Raw genomic sequence first — 11,430 nt, 5'->3', positions numbered from 1 at the left:
AAAATTGCCATGACCCCCCAGAGAATTCATGTAATTCTCTATTTCGTTAGAGAATAGTTCTCTAAAGTTGCTTAGAAGACCTACAGGATCTGTGGCAAAGGCTGGGGGGATGGAATATTCCATTCTAGTAAAGAGATCGCCCAGGGCCCCCACCCTATTAATTAAGTGAGGGATGTCTATAACATCCTCCCCTTCTGAGGAATTTCCATCTCTATCTCGATTGTTGTCATGGGGTCTAAGACCACTAGGACCTGCCTGAGGGATGTCACCACCACCACCATCATCATCACCACCATCACCATCATCACTCATCTCTTCCTCCCCCCCATTTTCAAAGGGCTGTCTACCCCCGCCACCGCCTAAGGGGCTATTGTTACGTTGGGCTTTGGGGTGAAGTTCCTCTCCTACCTGCCCCTGAGATGTCTTTACCTGCCTCTGAAGCACCCCTGAAAAATAATTATAATAATTATAATAATTATAATAATAATAATAATAATATAATAATAATATAATAATAATAATAATTAATAAAAAGGCAACACCCTCACACTCTACTAAACCCCATGACATAACGCCTCAAGAAAGCTTCTTAAGATAATAAAACTGGAGAGAGGGTTTATTCACTCACCTTGGGGACATGATTGTAGATGTTCAGAGGTCAAGTGCTCACACAAAGTGACCCCACAACTGCTGCAGGTGAAAGTGGGGTGAGGCTTCGAGGTGACGCTACCACATATGAGGCATACAAAACCACTCTCTCCGGTAGGCCGGTGATGTTTACCTCCTAACAAGGAAATAACTCATAAATATACACACTCTCACTCACACAGCCCCCACACCCCCATGAAGATAGGGAAACCATCTCAATATTTCTCATTTGAAATAAATACGAATAAATAAATAAATAAGGGCTTACCTCCACCACAGGTTCTCCTGTGAACTCCACTAGATTGAACACACACAGCTTCCCCACAGCGGAGGCAGCAATAAGTTGTATGCACGAATTGTGGTGATGAGCTCCAACCACAAATGTTGCAAATATCACCTGGGAGTGACATTATCCCCCACTCCTAGGAAAAAAAATATATAAAATAAATAATTATATATTCTCTCCCACTCAAAACACCCCTCTCTTTCTCTTATATATATAATATATATATATATATATATATATATATATATAATATATATATATATATATATATATATATATATATATATATATATATATATATATATATATATTCTCCCTCTCTCAAAACACCCCTACTCTCTCTTATATATATATATATATATATATATATATATATATATATATATATATATATATATATATATATATATATATATATATATATATATATATATATATATATATATATATATATATATATATATATCCAAATATGAAATAGATATTAATTTACTTACATGTTAGTCTAGACGGGGATGGGGAGTGGAAGGTTTCAACACAAACTGTATGTATACTAACTAACTGAAGGAGGGGCGTGTGGTGTCCTTATATTTGATGATCAAGTGGGGGGCGGTGTTGCCACATACAATACCTCACAACCCCTCCCGCCGTCGTGTGAAAGAGAAGGGTTAGGGTTGCTATGGGGAACTTTTTTTCTCGTCTGGCGGTCATCTCTATGGGAGTTGAGCAAAAAAAACCCAGGTAGGCTGTTTATGGTCTGAGGAGGGTGGTACCCCTTGGAGGGTGAATACACAATACATGCAACATCTCACAGCTCCTGTGTGAAAGAGAAGGATTAGACTTGCTATAGAGAACTTTTTTTTTCTCTCGTCTGGAGGTCATCTCAATGGGAGCCCCAAAAACCCAGGTAGGGGCGCCTTTGTCCTGAGGAGGGTGGCGCTCCTTGGGGTGAATACATGCTCACACTCTCACTCTCGCACACACACACACACACACACACACACACACACACACACACACACACACACACACACACACTCACACACACACACACACACACCACACACACCACTCACACTCACTCACACTCACACTCACACTCTCACTCACACTCACCCACTCTCATATATATATATATATATATATATATATATATATATATATATATATATATATATATATATATATATATATATATATATATATATATATATATATATATATAAGTGGCTGTCCCACAGGTAATTGGATCATTTATGAGGAAAATATGGAGGAGTGTACTTCTGCCACAGACGACCAACTTAATATTTTTCATCAACCGGCGAGAATATTTGTAGCTGGATTTAGCAATTCTGGGAAAACTAGCCTGGTGGTAAATTTATGTGTTAAATACCACGGGAAATTCTCAAAAATTATAGTGTCAACTGCAAATAATACTGATCATCCTATTTCAAAGAACCCCATTTTGCAAAAAAAGGTTACTCTCTCCCAAGGGCTGATTAACCCTTTAGAGTATAAGAATCCTTTTTCAAATGAGTCAGTTTTGTATATAATTGATGACTTATACCTGGAAGCCATTCAGAGTCCAATTATAGCCAATATCTTCACCCGAGGCAGACACGATAATATTTCTGTAATTCTAATTAGTCAAAATTTGTTTCCCCAGGGGAAATATGCTAGGACAATAACTCTGAATTGTACCCATTATATATTAATGAAGCAGAGAGACATAACCCAACTTGAAATTTTAAGTGGACAGTTATATGGGCGGAAAACTATTAATAATTTCGTCGAAATATACCGACGGGCAATATCCCAGAGAGAGTATGGCTATTTATTGGTTGATCTGACAGTTCCTGAGACATTACAACTACGAACGGGGGTTGTCAATGAAGACCAGTGTGAAATTGTTTATCATATGTGAACAAAACAAAAAAAAAAAAAAAATGCCTTTAACGACGCAGAAACGGTCAATTCTTACCTCCATCTACAATGACATTTCTACCCCGGGTGGTTTCACAGGATCAATTCAAAAATTGTATAAGGCTGCCAGACTTAAAGACACCAGCATCAGTATTGCAGATGTGAGGGAATTTCTCCGTGGGGAACGATCTTACACATTACACAGAAGAAATTTAGTTAGATTTCCTCGGCGAAAAATATTAGCTCCTAAACCCCGCACCATAATTGCCTGTGATTTGGGAGACTTTTGTAGTTTACAAAAATACAATAGTGGTGTAAAATATATTTTGATTTGTGTCGATGTTTATTCTCGCCTAATGCAGACTCAAACTTTAAAAACAAAAAATTCAACGGATGTGGTAGCTGCCCTAAAGAAGGTGTTAGAGGAAACCTCTCAGTTTCACGGGGTAAGACGAATATTCACCGACCGAGGTAGAGAATTTTACAACAGGACTGTTCAAAATTATCTGAATAAGAAAAATATTAAGTTATATAGTGTATTTTCGGAAATGAAATCTAGTATAGTGGAGCGGGCCATCAAAACTTTAAAACATAAACTGTATCATTATATGACCCAGGCTAATTCTTTACAATACATTCACATCCTTCCAAAAGTTGTGAATGTATACAACCACACTTTCCACAGAATACTAAAAAATACTCCACATGCCATCCATAAGTTGCAAAACATTGAAGATATACGAAGACAGTTTAAGGTCATGTATTTAAACAATGACCACCCCATAACTTCCATCAGTCCACAACTGCAGGTTGGGCAGTATGTACGACTAGCAAAGCGAAGGAATACATTTCACAAGGGCTTTTGGCCCCAAAATACAGAAGAAATATTTCAAGTGTCTCATATCGATAGAACACAACCAATTCCAACCTATAAAGTCAAAGATTTAACCAACGAGCCGATCAGTGGTATGTTTTATGAGCAAGAATTGATTTCAACAACGCTTCCAGACTATTTCCCCATAACGATATTACAGTCTAGGAAGACATCGAAAGGACACAGAGAATATTTCGTCAAGTGGAGAGGGTACCCAGATTCCAGCAATTGCTGGATTAAAGCTCAAGACATCGTCAAATTTTGAAAAAAAAAATGACAGTTCATCAGGACTCTCTCGTAGAGAAACACCATCAACTGTTATTTTTATTAAACAATTTATCACCCAAGAAGCGGAATAAACTAATCAAGGCTTTAAAACGACAGGAAATTGAATCAATTTGTGAAATTTTTGCCAATTTTCTGAAACGAAACATCCCAGTTCAACCTCAGATAATTAATGGACTACAGAGGTATCAGAAAGACATTCGTTCTGTGGCGCGTAAGAAAACTCCATTGTACAAAAAGAAAATCATTTTAACCTCTAGGAGAGGTGGTGCTATATTGGCAGCTCTGTTACCTTTGGCTGTATCGTTAATTTCCTCTCTAATTAAGTAATTACGTAAGAAGAGAAAAAAATGGTGAAAGAATATTGCCTAGTACCACGACTCGTTGCCGAAAAATATTTATTTAATAAAAACGAGAGTACTCCATCGCCTCTTAATGAGGTGGCTCCACCCTCTTCCACCAGTGGTAGAGGTGGAAATAAGTCCTTCTCTTTAAAAAACGAAAGCAAATGGGACAATTCGGCTAATAATGTTGGTGGCGGCTGTAAGCACCTTGGCTGTGACTCTAGCGGTGGTGATGATGGCGTGGGGGGAGTGGACACTCCCCCCACCCCCCTCCAGCAACAACAACTTGTGGACGGTGTTGCCACGGTAGCTCCTTTGAACGATATAGCCCTACCAGACAGGGGGGACTGGTCAGACAACCTTTAAAAGATATTGCCCGCCCCCCCGCAGCGCCGGCCGCCGCGCAGGTGCCCGCCGCCGCGGGCTTCTTTCAACAAAAAACGCGGGACAGGTGCGACCGTCGCCCTTTAAAAAACAAATAAAAAAAAGGATACATTCCATTCTACCGCCTGAGATGCGGGTAGCTGTTGCTGGGCCCACTCGCCACAAAGCCACCACCACCACACCCCAAAACCCAAGTCTGGACAACTTAATAAATGTGTATTTTAAAATAGGGGAAATTCCCCACGTCAAAACATTATTGAACATGTTTGAACAAAACAGTCAACAGGTGGTATGGGATAGTCGCGGGAATTTATTAAAGCCTGTGCAAAATTTAAATATTTTAGATATAATTAAAACTATAGCCTTTACTAAGGGGCAATTTAGGACGGGTGACAAGGCAGATGTAAGGATTTTACTGAAGGTGGCTGGTGTAGACCCATCCTTTATACGTAATTCTCGCGCCAGATCACAGTTAAAAGGGGGTAGGGGTATCCATAGGAGGCCCCATTGGGAACCGTATTGAAAAAAAACCTATATGAAGCACATCTTAAACGACTTTATATTCAGTTGTGTATCCACCATGGAGAGAGCTTCTACCCCCCCTGCGGCAGTAGAGGAGGGAGAAAAATCTCCCCTATTGAAGCGTTTGGTTGCTACTCAACGTTACTACAAGTTTGTCGAACACAAAAGTAGATTGATATATGCCTTATGGGATTGTTATGACCGTCTTGTGTTGAGTGCTCCCCAGAACGGTTTTTTAAGTCATTTGGAGAAACGGTGAAAAGGTATGAGGAGTATTCATCTCAGGAGATCCAGACAGAGATTTGGCAGATGGAAAAATTAACCTTCCAACATCGTGATATGATTACAGCCTTTGAGTCTGGGCGGAGTGTCTATGGGCACATAAGGTGATCTCTACCCCACACCCCTTCACCCCTCTCCCCCCAGGTGGGTCACAGGTGTATTTAAAGGTCGCCCACCGCCGCTCCTGGAACACTATACTACAGTTGACGACGACGAGCTCCCCGCACCCGCCCTCTCACCATGTCTCTGGCTTGTATCAAGACCGTCAGCGACGATATCACTGACTCCCACGCCTTTGGGGTGGGGGACGTCATCATCTACGACTGGCAGCTGCTGTTGTGCGACCCTATGGACTGGCTTCCGTCATCTGGAAGACGTTCTCCTACGCCCGTGTGGAACGTGAAGGACTGGGTAATGCCAATAGGGCAATAATTCGTTGTCGGTCTACCCCGGGGGACATTGTTGTGAAGATAGCCCCTCTCCCCTCCGACGGACAAGATCTCATAGAGGAGCCCGTCCTTTACTTCAGGCCCACTTTTGTGGGGTTGATTTCTGCATTCGGGGCAGGAGCCCCCTTCGAGTCAAACCCAATAGCCCAGGAACAAGTGCAGACTTCCGCCGACACTCACTACGTCACTAACGTCACCCTGGATACCGCCAAGAACCGCAGATACTGGCTCAAGATGAGCCTAACAAAGGTGGGCAATTTAATGGCGGCAACCCCAACCATGACTCGACTAGTGGTACCCTACGGCTTAGGGGCTTCCCGCGACGGTATGGTCAACTGGCACAAGGACATTGGACCCATGCTGCTGTCTCTTCATCAAGAACTCGCCAAACTCAACAAAGAGTTAGTCATCCTCAAACGACCTGCCGCTGTTACCCCATCAGTGGCACCCCTCCCGTTCGACGACCCAAGTGCTGATAATCTTACTATAACGCTCGACGCCGTGGTGGGAGAGGGTGGTACCACACCAAGAACCTCTTCTCGTTCTACTCCTCCAGCACCACCAGCCACACCCAGGAAGAAGAAACACTCTCAGGAATACGGCTCCACCTCCACCGCCACCTCTCCACCACCCCCTACAACGTCAACCTCAGTTAAACGGAGGATTGAGCCACTCCTCGACTTTGAAACGGGGGCGAATCGCCGTATCGACTCCATCCTCGATGGAGAGTCGCAGGAAATATTCCTGTTATCCTCCCCCCCGAAAAAACAACGAAAGCTGTAACCACCACTCCAGTAAAGAAGTGAGGTAGTGGCAGCTACAGTAGCCCCGGCGGAAGCAGCAGTGGAGGTAGCAGCAGCCAGCAGTAGTAGTAGCGAGGGGGGAGTGGTTAATCACTATTCTTAAAAAATGTGTGGGAATCTTCACCTGTTGTAGTTCTTTAAGTAGTTTAATAAAATAAAATATAAGTTATGTTGTTTATTTTCTCCCTTCTTACAAAAACCCATCCCCTGTATATTGGCCTTTCAGTACATAACGGGACAATGGGGGAAGAACATTACATATATCTTACCAGTCTCGATCAAGGAGATATTTACAACAACACGAGTTCAGCATTTACAAACACCATCCCAACACTACATTTAAACCCTTCCATTAAACATGAAGTGGCTTTAGTCAACATACTCCTCCCCAGGCGAATTAATGCCATCATCAAAGATGAGGAGGACTCTGGTATAGATATCTATGCCACTTTTAAACGTGGAACTCTTTCTAAGAGTCCAGAACACCTCATATACACCTTCCACCCAAAAACCAACATATTATCAAGAAACATCAAATTCATTACAGACGTGGTTAGTCGACAAATAACAACCGACATGCAGCTTAGCTTTAGGGATGATTTCAAAATATACTTCTCAGATAAAGAACCAATCCTCACCTATGACCAATCTGTAGAGAGGGTATTACTAGCTTCAACTCTTAACAGTGGAAGTACTGGCTCATTAAATTCTCTCAGCTTTCAATTTAAACACAGAATAGCTAATGTACTTGGTTTTGACAGCAGTCGCAAATACACCATTTATCGAGCAAAAACAGATGACATTACGTCAGCCTCCAAGACTGTGGCCTTATCGCCCCCAGACATTGACGGGGGTTGTGACTATTTACTCATTTATAGTGACGTCATCGAGCCTGAACGATACGGAGGGCAGATTGTAAATATCTTAGATGCAATCAATTATCATGACTCATATTCTAGAGGGGCTCACCCTCTAGTGTACAAAACATTAAACACTAACACGTTGGAGAAAGTAAGTATTAAAATAACAGATCAGTTTGGTCGAATGGTTAGTTTTGAAGATGGGAGGTCGGTTACGGCGGTCTTACATATCCGCCCTAAGGTATAGCAACATATATATAAAGAAGTGTTTAGCCTCGACTTAGGTTATTATAGGAAGAGACCTCAGAATGCGAATACCGTTCCACCCACCCTCCCAGGGGGAGTTCGGGGAGATATTCGCACCTCCCCCTAGGAGACATGGGATGAGAGGGGGGGCGATGAATGACATACGCACATTCCAAGCGCCTTATCTCAGATCTGGTGGAGGTTTCTTTGGGACCTTGGCTGGTATTGCTCGACGGGCCATACCATTTTTCATGAAAGCTGTAACACCTAGCGCCATCGATTTTGGGAAAAATGTCCTTGGTGATTTAAGCAGTGGTAAACGGGATGTAAAAAGTGCTCTGAGAACTCACGGTATTGATGCTCTTAAGAGTGTGGGAAAGAAATTGGTAATGGGAGGTAAAATTAAAAGACTCTCTAGGCGAAAAAATAAAAATAAAAAATGTAAACGAGGTCTTGGGTATAAAAATGATGTGTTTTCGCTAACGTAAGCAGTCATACTTCAACTTTCGGAGGGATCATGGGGGAGCCTAGCGGAGCTGGGGTGAAAATACCACTAGAATATTATAGTTCCAGTATTATTGACCAATTTCCTAGAAGTAACAGAATACGTAATGTGGAGAGTTCAATTGCCTCTACGCAGCAAATAGACGTTCTACCTGTCAACCTCCCCATTAATCAACGTTTGCGGGATAATTACTTAGAATTCCGCATCCCTGGAACCCAGGGCGCCTTCTTAGATCTAGCTAATATTGTTATAGATTTTAAGGTATCTTTAACGAAAGATGACGATACCACAAAATTGGAAGAGGATGACCATGTGGAATTTGTGAATGGGTTGTCAAATACCATGTTTAAAGGTGTTCAGGTGTTTTTAGGAGAGCAGGTAGTTGAAACAAATACTAATTTTAATTATTGGTCGTTTATTAAATTAATTACCTCCATGCCTCCATCAAAAATGTCTTCCTTGGGGAGAATTGGAGGCTTTCGTAGGGACTGGAGAGATGACGATGGTATAATCACTAATGAGTTTACAAATACTTATTTTACTGGAGCAACCGCCAAGGATAAAAAATTTATGGGTGATTTAAAAAGTAAAGGTTTGTCGATGTGTTTCCCCCTCCTATTGGATATATCATCCCTAGACCAATACATATTAGATAATATAGATATGCGACTAAGATTGGAGCTCTCCCCCCATGCCTGGGTCCTAAATACAAGCGTGGACGATGGCTCTAAGTATCGCCTGCATATGGATTATGCTAAGTTATGGGTGACGCGGGTGTTCCCCTACCCAAGTGCTTACCTGGCCTTAAACAGCTCACTGTTAGCATCCCCCGACCCCATAACCTATACTTTCAATAGAACCATTTCTAAAACATATGTTCTAGCAGGGAATCAAACTAGTCTCTTAATTGATCAACCATGGGCGCAAGTAATTCCACACAAGATATACATGATAATCGTTCCAATGAATTATTTCGCCGGTCTTCACCAAGGTAATGGATTATATTTTGAAAATGCAAAGCTGAAAAGTATTGCTATGTATTTGAACAATAATGCAATTTACCGAATTGGTGGCGATTTCGATAACCATTATTCCCGCCTTTATTATGAAACTTTGAAGACATTAGGCTTAGAGCGTGATTCACTACTGGCCTATGACTCTTTTAATAAGGGAAGATCAATATTCGCCTTTGACTTAACCACCATTCAAACAAAAGATTCCCTCCCTGTGGAGAAATCTGGCAACTTGCGTATGGAGCTTGAATTTGGTGGCGGTGTTACATATAACAGGCTGGTTTTACTGTTTGGGGAAACGACCGGGGTACTATCCATCGATGGGCAGAGAACTGTTCTGTGTGACGTGCGAGCGTAAAAAAACATAATGAATTGTTATGATATAAATATTAATTTAAAAAATAATCTAGGGGATCGAACACTCTACCTAGGTTGTTATAATGCTGATGAGATAGAACATTTAAATATATCTTCAAGAAAACCTATTGTTTTCATAACTAATATTTTACCTTCAAATAGCAGAATCACTATGGGACATTGGGTAGGAATTTATGTTGATAAAGTTAATCATCGGATGTTTTTTTTTGATAGTTATGCAATATCGCCAGTTACTTACGGACGTCATTTTCAAGGATTTATTAAAACTAACAAAATAAGAAAGGTGTTTGGAATGCGCTACAGACTCCAGAGTGATTTTACTCTCGCCTGTGGACTGTATTGCGTCATGTTCGTTCATAGGGTGAGCCACCTGGGGTTGCCTTCAACAGTACACTACTTACATAATGTATTTTCAAGCATTACTTTAAAATTAAATGATAAACGAGCCCTTGCTTATGCAAGACGATATTTTCCTATGAAACATCATTGTGTTAGGACATTTTGTAGAGGTATAGGGGTTGGTTCTTATAGGTGGTGTAGAGAATATTTTTGTTAGCTAGGCAACCTACCTAACAAGGGGTGTAGCCTCCTATAAAAACCCCTCTCCCCCACCCACCCCCTCAGAAGACTGTCTTCCTCCTACGAAATGGGAGGTGTCTCTCAAAAAACACCTGCGGGGAAGATTGAAGTCCTTGAAGGACCTGGTTAGTATTACCCTATCTTTCTGCTAATAGATTTATTTTATGTTTTATTTCCCTCAATAAAAAAAGTTTGTATATCCTCTATTTCACCTCTTATGTTTTTCTCCAGTGCAGTTCTTGGGACCCGTCCACATTTGTAGAGTAGTAATTCTACGTGGGGGGTCTGCCCCAAACAAGATGCTGTTACGTAGTCTAATTGACGACGCCTGCTGTAGAGGACACAAGGCCGCTCCTGCAGGGGGAGAGGTATGTACTAGTTGTTCTTAGAGAAAAATATAATATTTTTCTAATAAAATATATAATTATATAAAAAACCTTTAATCACTATAAATTATTTCCCCCATCTCTTTCCAGAACACTTCCGATGAGAGAGAGGAGGAAACTCAGCCAAAAGGTGTCCACCCAACTCACCCCACCCCCCCAAGAGAGGGGGGGGATGGGGCTCAAGACCTTCCCCCACTCTTCACTGATGAGGAATCGTCACAATTCTACTCAGACGAGGATGGGGGTGTGGGATAGGGAGGGGAGGGGTAGAGCTGTAGTAAGTGAAATATGGCAAGAGCACTCTGTAAACTACAATTATTAACTAACATAATTACTTATACATTTTGTAGTTTTTACCTAATAAAGCATTTAATAAATTATTTGATGTTTTTTTTAACCTTTGGGGGAGGGGGAGGATTTATAATTTAATACTCCTTAAATACTCCCATATAAGGGAGGGGCCATTCAGACTTGTTCGAATATATTATATCCTTAATTAGTCCTATATATTTATAATGAGTGTAGTGTTTAAACGGAGATGACACAGTGTAAGTGAAATGTGGTGGGGGCACACCGTAGACTACAATTTGAGGTGGGTCTATCTGTCACCCCGCTTCTGATTCCTTTTGTCCGATAAGTGGGCCTATCTGGCTCCCCGCCTCT

The 11,430-nt window shown here is 41.3% G+C and overlaps 2 long non-coding RNA genes across 2 annotated transcripts; one reads left to right on the top strand and one right to left on the bottom strand.

Annotated features, from left to right (window-relative positions):
• Positions 1 to 343: 343 nt before the first annotated feature.
• Positions 344 to 1,066, bottom strand: LOC138371926 (uncharacterized). The gene is made up of 3 exons (XR_011230567.1): positions 917 to 1,066; positions 629 to 784; positions 344 to 446 (listed from the first exon to the last, which is right to left on the bottom strand). It is a non-coding gene; the product is annotated as an uncharacterized lncRNA (long non-coding RNA).
• A 9,364-nt stretch (positions 1,067 to 10,430) lies between these two features.
• LOC138371925 (uncharacterized) lies at positions 10,431 to 11,184 on the top strand. The gene is made up of 3 exons (XR_011230566.1): positions 10,431 to 10,506; positions 10,613 to 10,749; positions 10,858 to 11,184. It is a non-coding gene; the product is annotated as an uncharacterized lncRNA (long non-coding RNA).
• Positions 11,185 to 11,430: the final 246 nt, after the last annotated feature.

This window comes from Procambarus clarkii, chromosome 37 (assembly GCF_040958095.1).
Source record: "Procambarus clarkii isolate CNS0578487 chromosome 37, FALCON_Pclarkii_2.0, whole genome shotgun sequence".
NCBI classification, from domain to species: domain Eukaryota; kingdom Metazoa; phylum Arthropoda; class Malacostraca; order Decapoda; family Cambaridae; genus Procambarus; species Procambarus clarkii.
This window is presented reverse-complemented; position numbering and strand designations above follow the sequence as displayed.